Source organism: Protopterus annectens, chromosome 1.part1 (assembly GCF_019279795.1).
Source record: "Protopterus annectens isolate FY-2018-M chromosome 1.part1, PAN1.0, whole genome shotgun sequence".
NCBI lineage: Eukaryota > Metazoa > Chordata > Ceratodontiformes > Protopteridae > Protopterus > Protopterus annectens.
In genome coordinates this window covers 1,446,657,173-1,446,673,088 of record NC_056726.1, presented here as the reverse complement: position 1 = coordinate 1,446,673,088, position 15,916 = coordinate 1,446,657,173, and positions in this window count along the sequence as shown.

The following is a 15,916-nucleotide window of genomic DNA, read 5'->3' as shown; positions in this document are numbered from 1 at the left end:
CTTTCTGTTTATGGAGTACAACTTCTTAAAATCTCCCATGATCCTTACTGACAAATGCTTTTGCTGCCTCACATATAAGCAACTTACTATCAGCCTTTCTCTAACTATAGGAACATAGGGACTACACCAGGCAAATGATCATGAGGGCCATAAAATGCCCAGCCATATGCACGTTTAAAAGTTTGTATCTCCTTTTTCAAGCACTTTATATGGCTCACCATCTAATGTGAAAAGAGCTATACATGACAGTACTGGTGGGAGTTTGTCTACCCATTCAGTCATCAAAACTGGTGTTAAAGGTAGTTAAAGTAGCATTTCATTTCACGTGAAATAGTATCTTATTCCATAGGCTAGGAATAAAAGGGACCTATCTCAGCAGACAGTCTTGTTCATTTGTTGGTATAGATTTAGGTCCCTCGAGTGATTCTTTGTAGGGCACTGGTTTTGAACATATCATGAAGTCAAATAGCTTTGGATTTTTCATGGGTCAAAAAATGAGACAAAGGTCACCTTGAGTATAGGGAGAATTGTGTTAATCTATCAGGATAGCTGAAGGATGTAAGGTCTTTAACTTTCTTGGTAAGGCATCTTTGGGCCTTTCTAGTAGAGCAATATCCTTCAGTTTATATGTATTCAAGTAGACACTGTATTTGATGATAGGTCTGATAAGGGAAGAGTAAAGTGGTGGGATAACTTATTTAGATCTAGAAGATATTCTCTTGGAAACTAACTGGGTCAGATTGAATGATGCTCTAACATGTTGATCAAATAAGAGAGAGTTATCAACATTAGCATCCAGGTCTCATATGACCATGACTGTTTCAAGAGGAGTACTATTTATAACATATGAAGTGAGAACAGATTTTGTTTGCCAACTGCCACTGTGTTATACTTTGTTGCATTGAACTTGAGACTGTTTTCAATACACCAGTTATGCGCAATTCCAGCCTTAGCTGGAGATGTTTAGTATCTGTGGATGAACAGATAACAGTGCCCAGATTGCAGTCATCAAAACACATGGTCAACCATACTTCTGGGTTACTGGACTGGATGTCTGCAAAATGCATACAAAACAGGAGAGGACTATATGTAAGATACATAGTGATGGAAAATATCTTTTTATACATTTGCTGAACAGGTACCACTTCACTTAAATGTACCTTTTCTGGAGCAGCTCAGGAGCACCATATGGTTAAGGAACGTGCACAGACTCAGAGAGAAAGCAAATGGAAGTTGAAGGAATCAAACCATGTACCCTGAGGCTACTTGAAGCAGCTTATTAATAGCTTATAGCCTTCCTCTTGGCACTGATACTATACTCTCTACAATTTCTTTTCTTTTAATACTGTTGGCATTTGTTTTAGTTTTTCTCTAAAGTACAATACATGCTTTTCACTCATCGCCTTACTGAATGTTTTTTCTGTAATATTTTGATAAGTAATACATAAGCCACATTACTTAATGCAAATGGCCTCCAAAGTTTCATCTTACTTCCCACCATTTTGTACATATTTTTTTTACACCTTCACATAATTATTCTTCTCTAATCTTCTCAATTATCCACTCATGTACAAGCTTAAGAAATGCTTATTTTCCTCAGCTGTCATATTCATATAAAAAAAATAACCTAATACACTAAGCCCCCTCGTAATATTTTCATTATCTTACTTTTGTATTTTATCATTTTCAGTTACTAAAACTTTTTTCTTATGCACTTATATGGTTTCTCTTTAATTTTCTTTTCCTTTTTTATATCCTTTTCCCCCCTCATTCCTCTCCTATAATTCTGAATACCATATTCCACCACTATCTCCTTGTATATACATATATATCTCCAAACTTTTTTTTATTATAAACTGCCCTGCTTACTTATCTCATTCTTCATACATTTTCCCCCAAAAATGGTACTTTTTCTGTTCTTCCTTTCAAAATGATTTCTGTTTAAATATTCTTTTATCCTTTCACTATTTTTCATAAATGTCTTTCTCACTTTATTGTTCACTAACATTCTGCTTTCTTTCTAACATATCCTAATTATCCTAACCTCTTTACTGTAGCATTCTTTCTTCATCTATACCTTTTTATATTCTCTTTATATTTAATCCTCTGCTGTGATCACATTACAAAAAAACTCTCACTATACCATTTTTATGCCATAATATCTATCTTTCTATTATCATTTCCTCTGGTTTACTAATCTCTCCTGTTAGTTTTTAAGCGCTTTCCTTGTTTTATCTCCATATTTGTTTCTAGCATTGCTCAAACTGCTAAGTGATCAGTAGTATCTGCAGTTTTTCCTCACTACCTGTACCTCATACAACCCTTCAGAAATACATAGTCAATATACATCTTAGACTGTCTTACATGTACATATTTATTGCCTTTTTTCCTAACTATGTCTCCATACTCCATTACTTCTTTGCACACTTTTATGTCTTGCATTATTTTCCTGCTGTTTTTCTCAAACTGCAGTTATAATCATAAAAAAAAAAACGAATGTATCTATAGTGCCCATAACAATTTTTCAGCTCTTCAAACATACATACCCTGTCCCACAATGACGTAAAAACATATTTTACAATTCATTGCATAGGTATATCACACTCTGACATCACACATCAGCATTCCACGAGGAATACCTATTATAACATTTAAGATTCAACATTGAAATTTTCACTAATATTTCAGTTTTTGAGCATGGCTTTCATATAATACATTTTCCCATAATTTTATTAACTATTCCTTTTGCAAAAGCATTATATCTCCAAAACATATTACATTTACAGCAGCATTACAGCACCGTTTATGTACTGGCAAATGTCTAATCTCATTTTTATAATATTAACTTTAACTGCAATTATTTTCACACTAACCTAGTCCTTTATTTGCATCTTTGCCCAGCCATTTGCAGCTTTCTTGTCTTTCGCTATTTCATATCAAAGCTACATCTTAGTCGTTTAACTCATTCTCCTCCTCATCCTCTTCCTCATTTGTTTGTAATATATCATACTTATGCTGTGTTTTTTTTTATATATAACCTCTGTCTATCCCTTAACTTAGCTACAATTTCCTTTCACTTAATTTTGGTCAAAAACATTATTTTGAATATTTTCAGCTTCAAAACATTAATGCTATCATGCAAACTTTTAATGCCATTTTCTGCTTCATTCTGCATTCAATTCATCAAGGAATAATGTGCAGTCAAACCATAAATGGCCCTCCTTATTGGACTTATTTTACAATATTTCATTGATGAACATCCTTACACTGAGAGCATCACCTTTTCATGTATTCCTGTATGACAAAAGAAATAAACAAAAAAAATGTATTTTGTTACCAGCATTTCACTGGCTCTTTTTCCCCTGATTAACTAAAACCATACTTGGCAAAAGCATTAATTTCCATCACAAACTGTCAATGCAACTCAAATCTACCATGCTGCATTCCACACTTTTCTTTCATTAAGATGTTTTTTATATCATGTATAGCTTGACAATAATTCAGTAAAGAATGATATTAATTCAAACTCTGTAATGTCAGTAGTTATAAACTTTACTGTAAAACTTATTTCTGGATCATTCATTTAAATTATTAAACACACAGTCCTTCCACGGAACATATAAGCTTTTTACTCTACAGCCAGCCTCAAAACTTTTTGCAAAGTTAAAAGCCTGAAGTGTCATGTTACAGAAACCCTCAGTTCCTCAGTATATTAGAGCTCTAATGCCAAAAGTACAACCAGGTGGCATTACTTTTGTTCTAAATAACATACCTTCTTACAGACAACCTATTTTTGCTTTTAATCTTCACAACTGATCTTTTCTGATGCTTATAATCCACAAGTTTCTTCTCTTGTATATTTTGTTGTGCTGCAACTGCAGCACAGATGGATGTGCTTCATTTCCCTTACATTCATAAACATTGCTGTTGCTCACTAACTTTCTATCTGCATGCATGCAATTTGTATTTCTCCCAGCAAGGAACTCACCAATTACATTTAGTCCCTGCAAAGACATAGAAGTAGCAATACCCATAGCCAATAATTCCTCATGCAAAACACATCTTTCAGTGGTCATACCCCAAGTCATCACTGACTAATCAATGAGCTCCTTCTCCTCTAACATTTTCACCAAAGTTTCGTCATCCAGATTGCCTTCTGATACAACAAAAATGCTGTTATTTTTTTCAGCAGTTGTCCTATCATAAACTTTATGTCCTTCACTCATCCTCTATCTTGTATTTTCTCACTCCCTAGACTGGGAACTCTCTGGCACCCTCTGTTGACCACAGTAGAGGAACTTCCTAAGTACCCAGGCCTATGTTCTACTATTCACTGTGAGTACCACCTTGGGTCTCCTTTGTAATATAGATGTAATGGTAATAACCTAACCAGCAAAACATAAATAAATAAACATGTTAAATGTTAACACAATGTCCAAAGGGGTCATGTGCAATGCAGCCATTAGAGGAACCCAGTGAACTAATAAAACTACAGCCACTGGCACTACCCAGGCAGGCAGAATCACTCCTTAGGCCTGTCCAGCAGTTAGGCTACAAGCTATAAAATAGCTACTTCCTATATTCTAAGGTTTTATTCACTCTGCCTACCATGTGACTCTAAGCAAGGAACTTAACCATGCAGTGCTGTGAGGCAATTGGGAAACTGGGCTAGAATCCTCAATGGTCTCTGGCAACATCTGGTAACAATGTAAGAATGTTTGAACCTACATAAAATTCTCGGAGTAGTTATCTGGATGACTCACCTCGATAACCTTAAAACGAATGCAAATAAAGAAGGTCATGTGATAAATATAAGCAACATGTAATGTAACTCGAGGTCACAACTTGATTTGAATGAGAGTTACACAAAATAGTCATCAATTAGTAGAAAATACTTTCTATGAAAACAGAAAGGCAAAGATAAGGAGGGACCTTAACAGTCACTAGCAACTTAAATGGCCAGGATATCAGGAGTAAAAGCTAAACACAAGAAAATAGGGGGCTGAATAGTTGAATCATTCAGATGTAAAATCTGATTACACTTCATTACAAAAAAGATGTAGTACACTTGCTATAAGCAAACTGAACATCTAATACATTGCATTTTATCTGAGAAAATAATTCAGACAGAACTTAACACTTCAATCGACACTAGCTAAAGTGGTAATGTTGCATTGGATGCAGCTTGAAATTATCAGTATAAATCACAGTGTCAAATGTAATATCTGTGCTATTCTATATCACACAAAGGAACAGAGAAAACTGCTGTAGGCAAATGGAGCGCATCTAATATATTGCATTTCATCTGAGATAAGAATTCCGATGGAACTTCAAGTTATTAAACCCAAGCTAAAGTGGTGCTGTTACAGTGCAGGCTGCTTGAAATGGTCAGTATGAATCACAGTGCAAAATGTAATAGTTGTGTTTTTCACATTAAAAAAATAGAGACAGTTGTTACTAACACTATATTTGTGACTAGTAGAGGCAAAACTATTGGGTAGGTTAACAAGAAGAGGTAGAAGAATTTAAAGGATTCTGAGAAACAGCACAGCTGATCAGATACCAGAATGTCTGTTTTGTCGACTTCAGTGCTGTTGTTACTGGAATGATGCAAATGCCAAACACAACTGAAGAAATGGATGAGCGAAAAACACTGAAACAGCATTGCAGGGGCGTAACCAGGAGACTCTCTGCAGAGGTGAAGAAACTAAGGAGTCTTTGCAAGTTTAAAGACTGGATTGTGTAGTATGAAACCTGGTTAACCACTTATTATGCCAGGGAATATATTTTACACAGACTACCCACTCTGTCAGAATTGTTTCATATAGAAAATTTGATATCAATTTCTATTAGGTAAAGGGATACGTTTAAGGTGCAGTTGATATACAAAGACAAGTCCATGTCAACTGAGTGATGCAGGCTGAAACAGAACTATGGTATTTGTGGAAGAGTATAAAGAGTGTGGCTAAAAAATCTAATGAGATGAAGAATATTTGAAGCATGTGAGAGCTCTGGCTGTTCCAAATTCTGCTGTTTGTATTAATAGGTAGGAGAGCCTCATACTCTATAGGAACTGGTGAGTGATATCAGTGAAATCCAAAGGGCAGAAACCTTATTCCGGTATTTATTTTATTTATTTAACATTTGTTGACCAGGAAAGTCCAACTAGGCTGCACAGAGCCTATTTTCAGTAGAGGCCTGGGGTGAAATGCTCCAGTCACATGTCTTTTGAATGTGGGAGGAAATTGGAGTACCCGGAGGAAACCCACGAATGCAGGGAGAACATGCAAACTCCACACAGAAGGCACCCCAGCTGAAAATCGAACCAGAGAACCTCTTGTCGTGAAGGTATATCTGCGAGGTATATCTCTGCCCAAGTAGTGAAACGGGTGGCCCTGACTGAGGCTGACCCGAAGGCTCAGATATGGCAAAACAACTGTACTAACATGCAATAATCATTCAGGAATATGCATGATTATGTGGAAAAGAGGTCTGATTGCTACAGAGACTGAAGCTGTGAAAAACTAAGATGTCATACCTTGCCAGAGAAAATGGAAATGATCAAAATGCAGATCTGGCTGCAAAATATGAATCCGTGACTAGGCCTCTAAAATGTTTAGCTGTATTTATTTATTTTTATGTTATTTATCCTTTGCTGACCAGTTTAGTCCCACTAGGCTAGTAGCCTCTTTTCAAGGGAGACCAAGGTAGTATTTATACTACTAGTGAAAATTTGGCCAGGGCATAATGGAACTTACCCTATGCTTTTCAATAGGTGCCATAAGATTTTTAACATTTACCTGAAATACCACCAACTAAACTAAATGGAACTTCAGTTTAACATCTCATCTAGAGGGTGACACTTAGAAATGCAGCCCCCCCCCCCCCATACTGCACTACAGAGTTAGAAATCTATCTACCTGGTGTGGGAATAAAACTTACAGCCTTCTGCATCAAAGACATTACCCAAAGTGACAAGCAATGTCCCACTGGGTCTGAGCTGTCAGAGAGTGTAGCTGTGAAAACCGAGTCCTAGCTCACAACCTGGTGTTTCCCTCCTTTGTGTCCATACATTCAATCGTGTTCTCACCATTCCCTTTCCTCCGTTTGCTTGATGCTGCCTTTACTATTGTGTTCCCCCTCCCTTATTGTGTCACTGTACACCTTGTCAGTCATGTCTGTCTTGCCCTGCTACCTAAGCTAACCATCTTACCTTCCTCTTACTTTCCTAAATTGTTCTTCTCTTCATATATATTAAGTGAGCACTTGTCCAGGAAAACATTTCCAGCCTTTGATCTGGACTAAAAATATATAACGCACCTTGCACACGACATTATAGGGCTTCTAAGTTCCTTATCTTTTTTGAAGCTGTATTGTGCATGATGGGTCACAAAGAGCACTGTCAGTGTCCATGTACAACCACTAAGGATTGGCATTGTTCATAGTACAGCAACAATTAATCCAATCATTATCATCTACTACTTATATTGGCCTCGGCTGCCATTGGTCAAGGAAATGAAACGAGTGACAATATGAGAGAGTTGACAAATGTGAAATAGGGTCACTCTCACTTTGTTAGTCTGATTTAGTACATGGCTCACCTTCTAAATAAAGTTATTTATAAAGTTTGAAAGAATAGTGACTTTTATGTTTCCATTCTGTAAATGTGTAACAATCACCTGTGTGCTTCACTGTCATGCTCATTGTGGCTCATCTTTAAATACACTACTTGGTTGAATATCGCTGAAGAGTATACTCAAATCAAGTCCAGTCAGGGTTTTATTGTGTTATGATTCCATTCTGTAAATGTGTAGCAATCACCTGCTATATGCCTTAGTGAAACAATCTGCATCTGCTTCTGTGTCTCATCTTGTACATACTGTGCTTGGTAGAAGGTCACTGAAGAGGGTACTAGGTTCAAATTCTATCAGGGTTACCTAATTACTTATTTTTTATGACATTTGCATTACAATCCAGGTACAGTGATCAAACTCTGCTGAAGTCATAAATAGTTTTGCTCAATAAATCTTATTTTTTCTGCATCCCACTGACTGCATCTGTTTTTCACATTATTTAACTACATGTATTTCATACTGATATCTGTGTGCATGTCTATGTCCCCCCCCCCTTCTCAATTAGCTCCTGCATCCCTTATTTGGTCACCAACTTTCTTTGTATGTTTGTTTCTGTGGCCCTGCTACTGTCTCTACCCACCTGTCTTAGGCATACTTCCCTTCATTCCATACAACATTTTTTTTCTGCAAATATGTATCTTTAAGTTACAGATGTAAATCAGAGCACAGGCATTGCTAGCTGCATGTGTGGTTTCTTGATAACTAACCTAGATGCTCATGCTTGCTGAATATTTCCTATGGCTACTCATACATACAGTTGCATTGAATATTAACTGAACTGGAAGTTTTGACTCTGTGTTTTCAGTTAGTTCCCCACCCACTCTCCCTGTTTTTGTTTTGGTTTTGGTTTTGTTGTTAATCTTGGTGGCTTTGAAACTGCCCGCTCCTCTTGTAAATTTGTGTTTGGATACTCCTCCTGGGCCCATCTCATTTGCTCACTCAACTGAGTGCAGGCAGATCATATTCTGATTTCAGGCACTCCTACTGTGTATAAAGAGAGCATCTGGGAAAGAAAAAAAAATAAACTTGTTTCCTGCCTTTCCTGTAAGTGGTCTAGACTGTTTGTAGGCTTCTGAGCAGCACCCAAGCCTTTCTGTGTTGGAGGGAAGCCTTCTAGCTTAATTTTGTTTCTTAGAACTAGCCAGTTTTCTGGTTTCAGCACTGAAATGTTTCTTTGAACTCAGCACTTGTTCAGAACTAAATAAGCTGCAAATTACTACAGCACTCAACTTTCCTCACTTGTCTAGAGGAAAGCAGTTTTTAGTACTTAATAAATAAGCACCTATCCAGGCATGTCTAAGGGTCAGCTCCCAGTGATTTCTCCTGTCTACCTGATGAATCTGGGCATCTTGGGGCAATGCAGCAATTGCCTCATGTACACAGACAACCCTCTCCTCCTACCAACCAACACTACAACCTGTGAGAGATGCACTTATATAGCCAAACTGGAAGCAAAGCTCTCTTCACCCAAGATTGGACTAGACAGTCAAGAGGAGAAGGTAAACACTTGCACCACACAACACTACACTCATCACATAGTCCCTCAAAATCTACACCACCAAAACACACACACAGAAACACAAAACACACACCTACATTCGCGGAGGCTCTCAATAAAAACCTGCCCAAGCATCAGGGACCTCCAAAGCAGAAACACAAGCAAATTCTACCCCCCCAACACAACCCAAATGAGACACAGCCCACAAACTCAGTGTGCCACTCAACCACAGCCATAAGGCATAACAACGTACCCAACACTCTAGTCATAGGTGACTCTATAGTCAGGCACACTGATGTTCCACTCACCAGGCTAAACAAGGAGAAAGTTACTGTCAGTTGCCTGTCAGGTGCCAGGATCCGCCACATAATGCATGCACTCAGGTCACTCCACAACAAATACAAATATGACACTGTCATTATCCCTGTTGGTGTGAATGACCTGAGCTGTACCTCCCTGGACTACATGAAAAGAGACATGGAGGATCTCTCTGATCTTGTAGCCCAGGCAGGTATGACCCTAGCCCTGAGTATCATCCTGCCATCACCCAGAATGATACCACAGTACAAGGACAAAATGATTGACTTCAACAATTGGCTAAGCTTCTGGTGTCATTCTAAGGGGATCCAGTATTTGTCTGCCCATGGCGATCTCTGCCTAACATACAAAGCTATGTCAAACCCAGAGTTGTTGGACATGCTCCACTTAAAGAAATCCCAATCCCTCTGAGCTACACACTCTAGGGACCTAAACCTTGTCACCACAATAAACAGAACATGCTGGAGGGATAGATTCCTGTCCCAGAGACGTCCCATACTCTGGAACAGACTACCTATCAATGTCGAGCTCCTCATTAGCACTCTTCAAGAAAAATCTTGATGATTGGATAGGAAATAGGAAATTCACACATGGGGTCACTTCTGTGGCTCTGTTTGACAGTGGCACAGGAAAATAATTTTCTTGGGTGGCAAAAGCCAGGGTACCTTTTTGGCTGGGCTTGTATGGGCCCCAGGGCCAATAGCCTATGAAGCTATGAACTACACCTAGTACCTGTAGTTGTTGTTGTAACATTCTCAGATTTTCCATTTATTAATAATATATCATTTGTAAGATGCTGTCTATTTACTTGTGACACAGAACAAGTTGTCTGTGCATTAAAATGCCCCATATTTTATATTATATTCAGAAAACTAAAATATGTTTTTTGTGGCAGGCTTAAAGAACGTTTGAGAAATATAAGAATGTTTGGGGCAGAAAGTCCTAAAGGGGAACATCTGTCTTAAATCATAGCAGAAATTCTAATTTTCTATTTGCTACAATTTTACTATAACTTAAAGATATGTCAATGGAAAATTTACAGATAAAGCATAAATTATTATACAAGGAAACTCTATACATTTTAAAATACAGGACATTGTTTTTTAATGGACTAAACAGGGAATTGAATTGGAAGTATTTGATTATTCAATAATTTGATTAATTACAAACATAGGTTTCTTATCTTTTTTTTAATGTTTATGTATCTATACATAGATAGATAGACGTGTGTGTGTATACGTGTGTTTTTGTTGGTTTGACGACTTCCTTTGAAGGCAATCATACCAAGAGGCAAGTGAATTTACTGCTACATCATTAATTTTCTTTTCTTAAACTTAGATAAAAACTAAATAAAAACCTGCAAAAGCATCAGAGACCTCCAAAGCAGACACACAAACAACCTACCCTTCCCGTCACAGACCAGGCAACACATAAAACACAAAATCAGTGTGCCGCACAATCACAGCCCTTAAGGCAAAATAACATACCTAACACACTAGTAATAGGTGACTCTATAGTCAGGCACATTGATGTCCCACTCACTAGGCTGGACAAGCAGAAGGTTACTGTTAGCTGCCTGTCGGGAGCCAGAATCCGCCACATAACGTAAGCATTCAGGTCACTCCAGAACAAGTACAAATATGACTCTGTCATTGTTCATGTTGGTGTGAATGACCTGAGATGTACCTCCCTGGACTACATAGAAAGAGACATGGAAGAGCTCTCTGATCATGTAGCCCAGGCTGGTATGGCCCTGACCCTGAGTAGCATCCTGGCCTCACCAAGAATGATACCTCAGTATAAAGAAAGAAATGATCAATTTCAACAATTGGCTAAGCTTCTGGTGTCATTCAAAGGGGATCCAGTGTCTGTCAGCCTGGGACGACATGCTCGACAAGCCATGTTGCTTTGCAAGACATGGCTTGCCCCTGTCACCCCTAGGCTTTCAAATACTGGCCACAGCTCTTGCTGCCCCCATATTGCCTTTTTTAGGCAAGGCTCAAAAGTCAAACCCACCTTTGTAAACAGCACAATTAACAAAAAACTGAGGGTTATGCTACTCAACACCAGGAGTTTAAATCTCAAAATGCACGTGCTCAAAGCACTCCTCAGTATGTAGAACATCGACATCTGTGCAGTGACTGAAACCTGGTTCAAGGCTCCAGAGAGCACCCCAGCACTACTGGGCTACAACTCATACCACACGCTTTGGCCACAGAACACGGACCGAAACACAAAAGGAGGGGGTGTATCCATATTCATCAAGGATACCTACACCTCCAGGTTAGTGGTGCAGTGTGATACCTCTGAGATCATCCATGTGCAACTAACATCAGGCAAATCTGCAATGCAAAATGTGGCCTGCTACAGATCACCCTCCATGACCCAGGACCACCACTCCACCTTTCTGGAGACATTGGAAAACATGAAGGTCCTACCAAACACCCTGATATTGGGCGATTTCAATTACCCTACCATTCACTGGGAAGACTACTCGAGTACAAATTCCCAGGCCTAGCTCTTCCTGGAATTCATCAACTCAAATACCCTGGATCAGTTGGTAAACTCCCCTACCAGAGGTGAAAACATATTGGACCTGGCCATCACCAACATGGGCGACAGGTGTTCCACACCAGAGGTCAACCCGTCACTGGTTAGATCAGACCATAAACTAATCACTCTGGATGTCCACACCCCACCACCACCCCCCAACTAAGGAAACCACAGTAAAAAACTTTTCCAAAGCAAACTTCACCTTACTTAAGACAGAGGTGGTAAGTTTCACAGCCCCCACGCTAAAGGATAATGCTGCCCAAGATGCGGAAACCTTTACAAATGCACTCTATGAGCACTTACAAGGATGCATGGATTGTGCCATTCCTACAATAACCAATACTCACTCCTCTAAGAGAAGGAAACCAGTTTGGTGGACTTCTGCAATAAACAGGCTATACAGTAGAAGGAGGAAACTAGTTCAGAAAAAAAGCAAATCCCAAGAAGGAAAGACATCCCTGATCAGTATCAGTAAGAAACTGAGGTCCCTCATGAAAACATCCAAAGCTAACTTCGAAAGAAAAATAGCCAAGGATTCAAAAGATGACCACAAAACCTTCTTTAGCTATGTTTAGAATCTAAGTGGCAACTCGAAGATATGCACTGAAGTAGTGCAAAATAGCACTAAATATACTGAACCTACTGATATTACCAACATCCTGGCAGATAGATTCAGTGCAAACTTCACCCCCCTCTCACCTCCAAAAGGGCCCAGAACAATACCGGAAAAGTGTAGTGTCCCAAAAATCACAGACGCACAGGTGAAAATAGCCCTTTCAAAAGCCAAAAACACAGCATCAATGGGACCAGATGGTGTCCCAGGCTGTGTCTTGCATGAACTATAGGACGAACTAACCCCCACCTCAACACGCTGTTCAACCTCAGCCTCTCCACAGGCTACGTGCCCATAGAATGGTGCACAGGAATGGTTATTCCTCTCCACAAAGGAGGGGCCACAGCTGACTGGTAACTATCGCCCCATAAGCCTGACTAGCCTGGTCTGCAAGGCTATGGAGCGCATCATCATGGAACTCATTAACACTGACAGTATATATATATATATATATATATATATATATATATGTGTGTGTGTATGTGTGTGTGTCTGTGTATAATAATAAACATGTAAAATAGCAAATCAGTCATTAAATATAATTGATAAAATGCTTTTCATTTTTAATTGACTATTTTCAATTTTCTAAAAAGTGGCTTGTAGTGGAAGCAAGATGTTTTGTCAGAAATAAATAATTATGGATATGTTTTAATAAATGTAATTATAAGTCTTGTATTGAACAAGCTAATTATAAGGTGTTTTAGATGTCTGAAATGGAATATTTGAATATATCCTTTATGCAGTCAGATACTGAAAAAAACACCAACAAAGTTTGATGGACTAGCTTACAATAAGAAAAAGGCTATCTGTGGTGAAAAGGCATGGTATTTTCTGTTACTGGATATTTTATTTATTTAGTTATTTTACATTTGTTGACCGGGCTAGTCTAACTGGATACATGTCCATTTTCAGTAGAGGCCCGGGAAGAAAAGCTCCAGGAAAACATGCAAAAATTAATAAAGCTTAAAAAGTAAAAAGCAGCCATTGTTATTACATAAACATTATAACAAAAATTAATTAAAAACTAAATTTTTTTTTCAGAAGATGTGCATAATTATACTACTCAAAGTGAACAATAACAATAATATATATGGAAACAGATTTATATGCAAAACATAGTATATAGAGGCATTGCAGGGAGGATTGTAGTGGATGTAGGCTGAAAATAAGAGTTAAGGATAAAAGTTAGTCAGGGTTGGTACAGGAGCATAACCAGTGGTTATTGAGAAATAGTTTTAGATTCCTTTTAAAAAGTGGGAGAGAGGTCTGAAATGTAAGGTCAGGTGGTAGTTGATTCCATACTTTTCCGACAGAGTTAGAGAACAAGGAGTCGCCTGCTGAGTTTTTTGATTTGGTAGTAGTAATCAACATTTTGTTTGAGGAGCGTTTATTCTTGAGGTTATTATATGGAATGAGGCTAGAGAGTATTGGAGTGTTGCTGGGTTGATACAGGGTTTTATGGGCTATTGTAAGTTGGTGAAATTGAAGCTGGTTAAGAAATTCTAATCAGCCTAGTTGTTTTAGATTCAGACAGTGATGAGTTCTAAAAGGAGAGCTTGTAGCAAATCTAGCAATATTATTATATGATATAGCTAGTTTGCTGAGGTTAATTTTAGAGAGGTTGGTGTATATGGGAGAAGCATAGAGTAGGGTTGAGATTAAGTGGGTTCTGGCTATAGCGGTCCTAGCTACTGGTGTAAGAAAGGGTTTGATTTTATAGAGGGATCCTAGTTTTCTGTTAACTGATTTTAATGTGGTATTTATGTGAGTATCAAAGTTTAGGTTATTGTCAATTGTAATTCCTAAGCGTTTAGTGGTAGGGTCAGGAGAAATAAGAGTACCATTATTGGATGTGAGAGTGGTATGTAGAGGGGTGGACTTTTGGGTTGGTGTGAAGAGTAATAGTTTAGTTTTTTGGGGGTTGAGGAGGAGGCAGCGGTTAGAGAACCATTGTTCTACAGTGTTGAAAGCTTTTTGTGTAAGAGACTGAAGTTTGGCCTGGGAAGTGGCTGAACAGATTATAGTAGAGTCATCTGCATATTGAATGCAGGTGGAGAGTAGAATGGTTAAATGAAGGTTGTTGATATAAATGGGAAACAGGAGTGGGCCTAATGTGGAGCCCTGTGGAACACCTAGTGAGATAGGAAGGTGATTTGAAAGTTTATTTTGCCAGAGTACAGCCTGTTTTCTGTTTTCAAGGTAAGATGTGAACCAATTCATAGATAAAGGGTCAAGTGAAAGGGACTTCAGTATGTGTAGAAGGAGTTGGTGATTAACCATGTCTAAAGCTTTAGATAAATCAACAAAGACTGCAGAGGAAAGAATATTTTTGTTGCGTTTTTTGTTGATACAGTTAGTGAAGGATAACAAGGCAGTGGTGGTACTATGGAATGGTCGGAAACCATGTTGACAGTTAGCTAGTAGATTGTGATGGTGAGGGTGGTTAAGTAGTTGTTTGTGAATACACTTCTCCATTATTTTTGCAAATGGGGAGAGTAGAGCTATGAGACGAAAGCTGGAAAAGGCATTGGAGTTCCCACCTTTATGCAGTGGGATGATATGAGAAAATTTCCATTTAGATGGTATAGTACCTTCCTTTATGGTTCTATTTATCAGTATGGAGATGGGATAAGCAATGGCTTTAGCTCCTTTTTGCAAGAATTCTGCTGGGAGTTTGTCAGCTGAGGGGGTGGTTGGTTTTAGCGTTTGGATTAGAGAGCAGATGTAGGATGTGGGTACTGGTTCTAAATGGAATAGTGGGGGAGGGATGGTAGTGGGAGTAGGCAGATTAGAGGTATCAGGGGATAGATGGTTTGCAAGATTTTGGAATGTTTCAGTGAAGAAAGAGTTGAAGGCATTGGCTGTTTGTATTGGATTGTCTGGGTTGGAGCCTAGAGGGCTAGGGGTAATAGTTTTGCTTGGGTATAGAAGTTTGTTAATACTAGTCCAAAATTTTTGTGGTTCCTTGAGGGAGGATTGTTGTAGTTGGAGATAATAGTTCTTTTTGTCTAGTAGGATGGCATTTTTTGTATTATTTCTATGTTGCCTAAATGTTTGGTGATCAGTAGGATTCTTTGTAGTACGCCATTTTGCCCAGGATTTGTTTCTGCGAAGGATTAGTTTCCTAGTATTATTTGAGAGCCAAGGGTCTGGTTTAGTTTTATTTCTAATGGAGCGTGTTGGTCCAGGATTGTTAAGAAAGTGGAGTTAAAGTATTCAACTGCTTTATTTATAGGGAGAGATTTTAGAGGTGTCCAATTGCATTGTTTAAATTCTGTTTGGAACAGTTTGGGGTTAAAA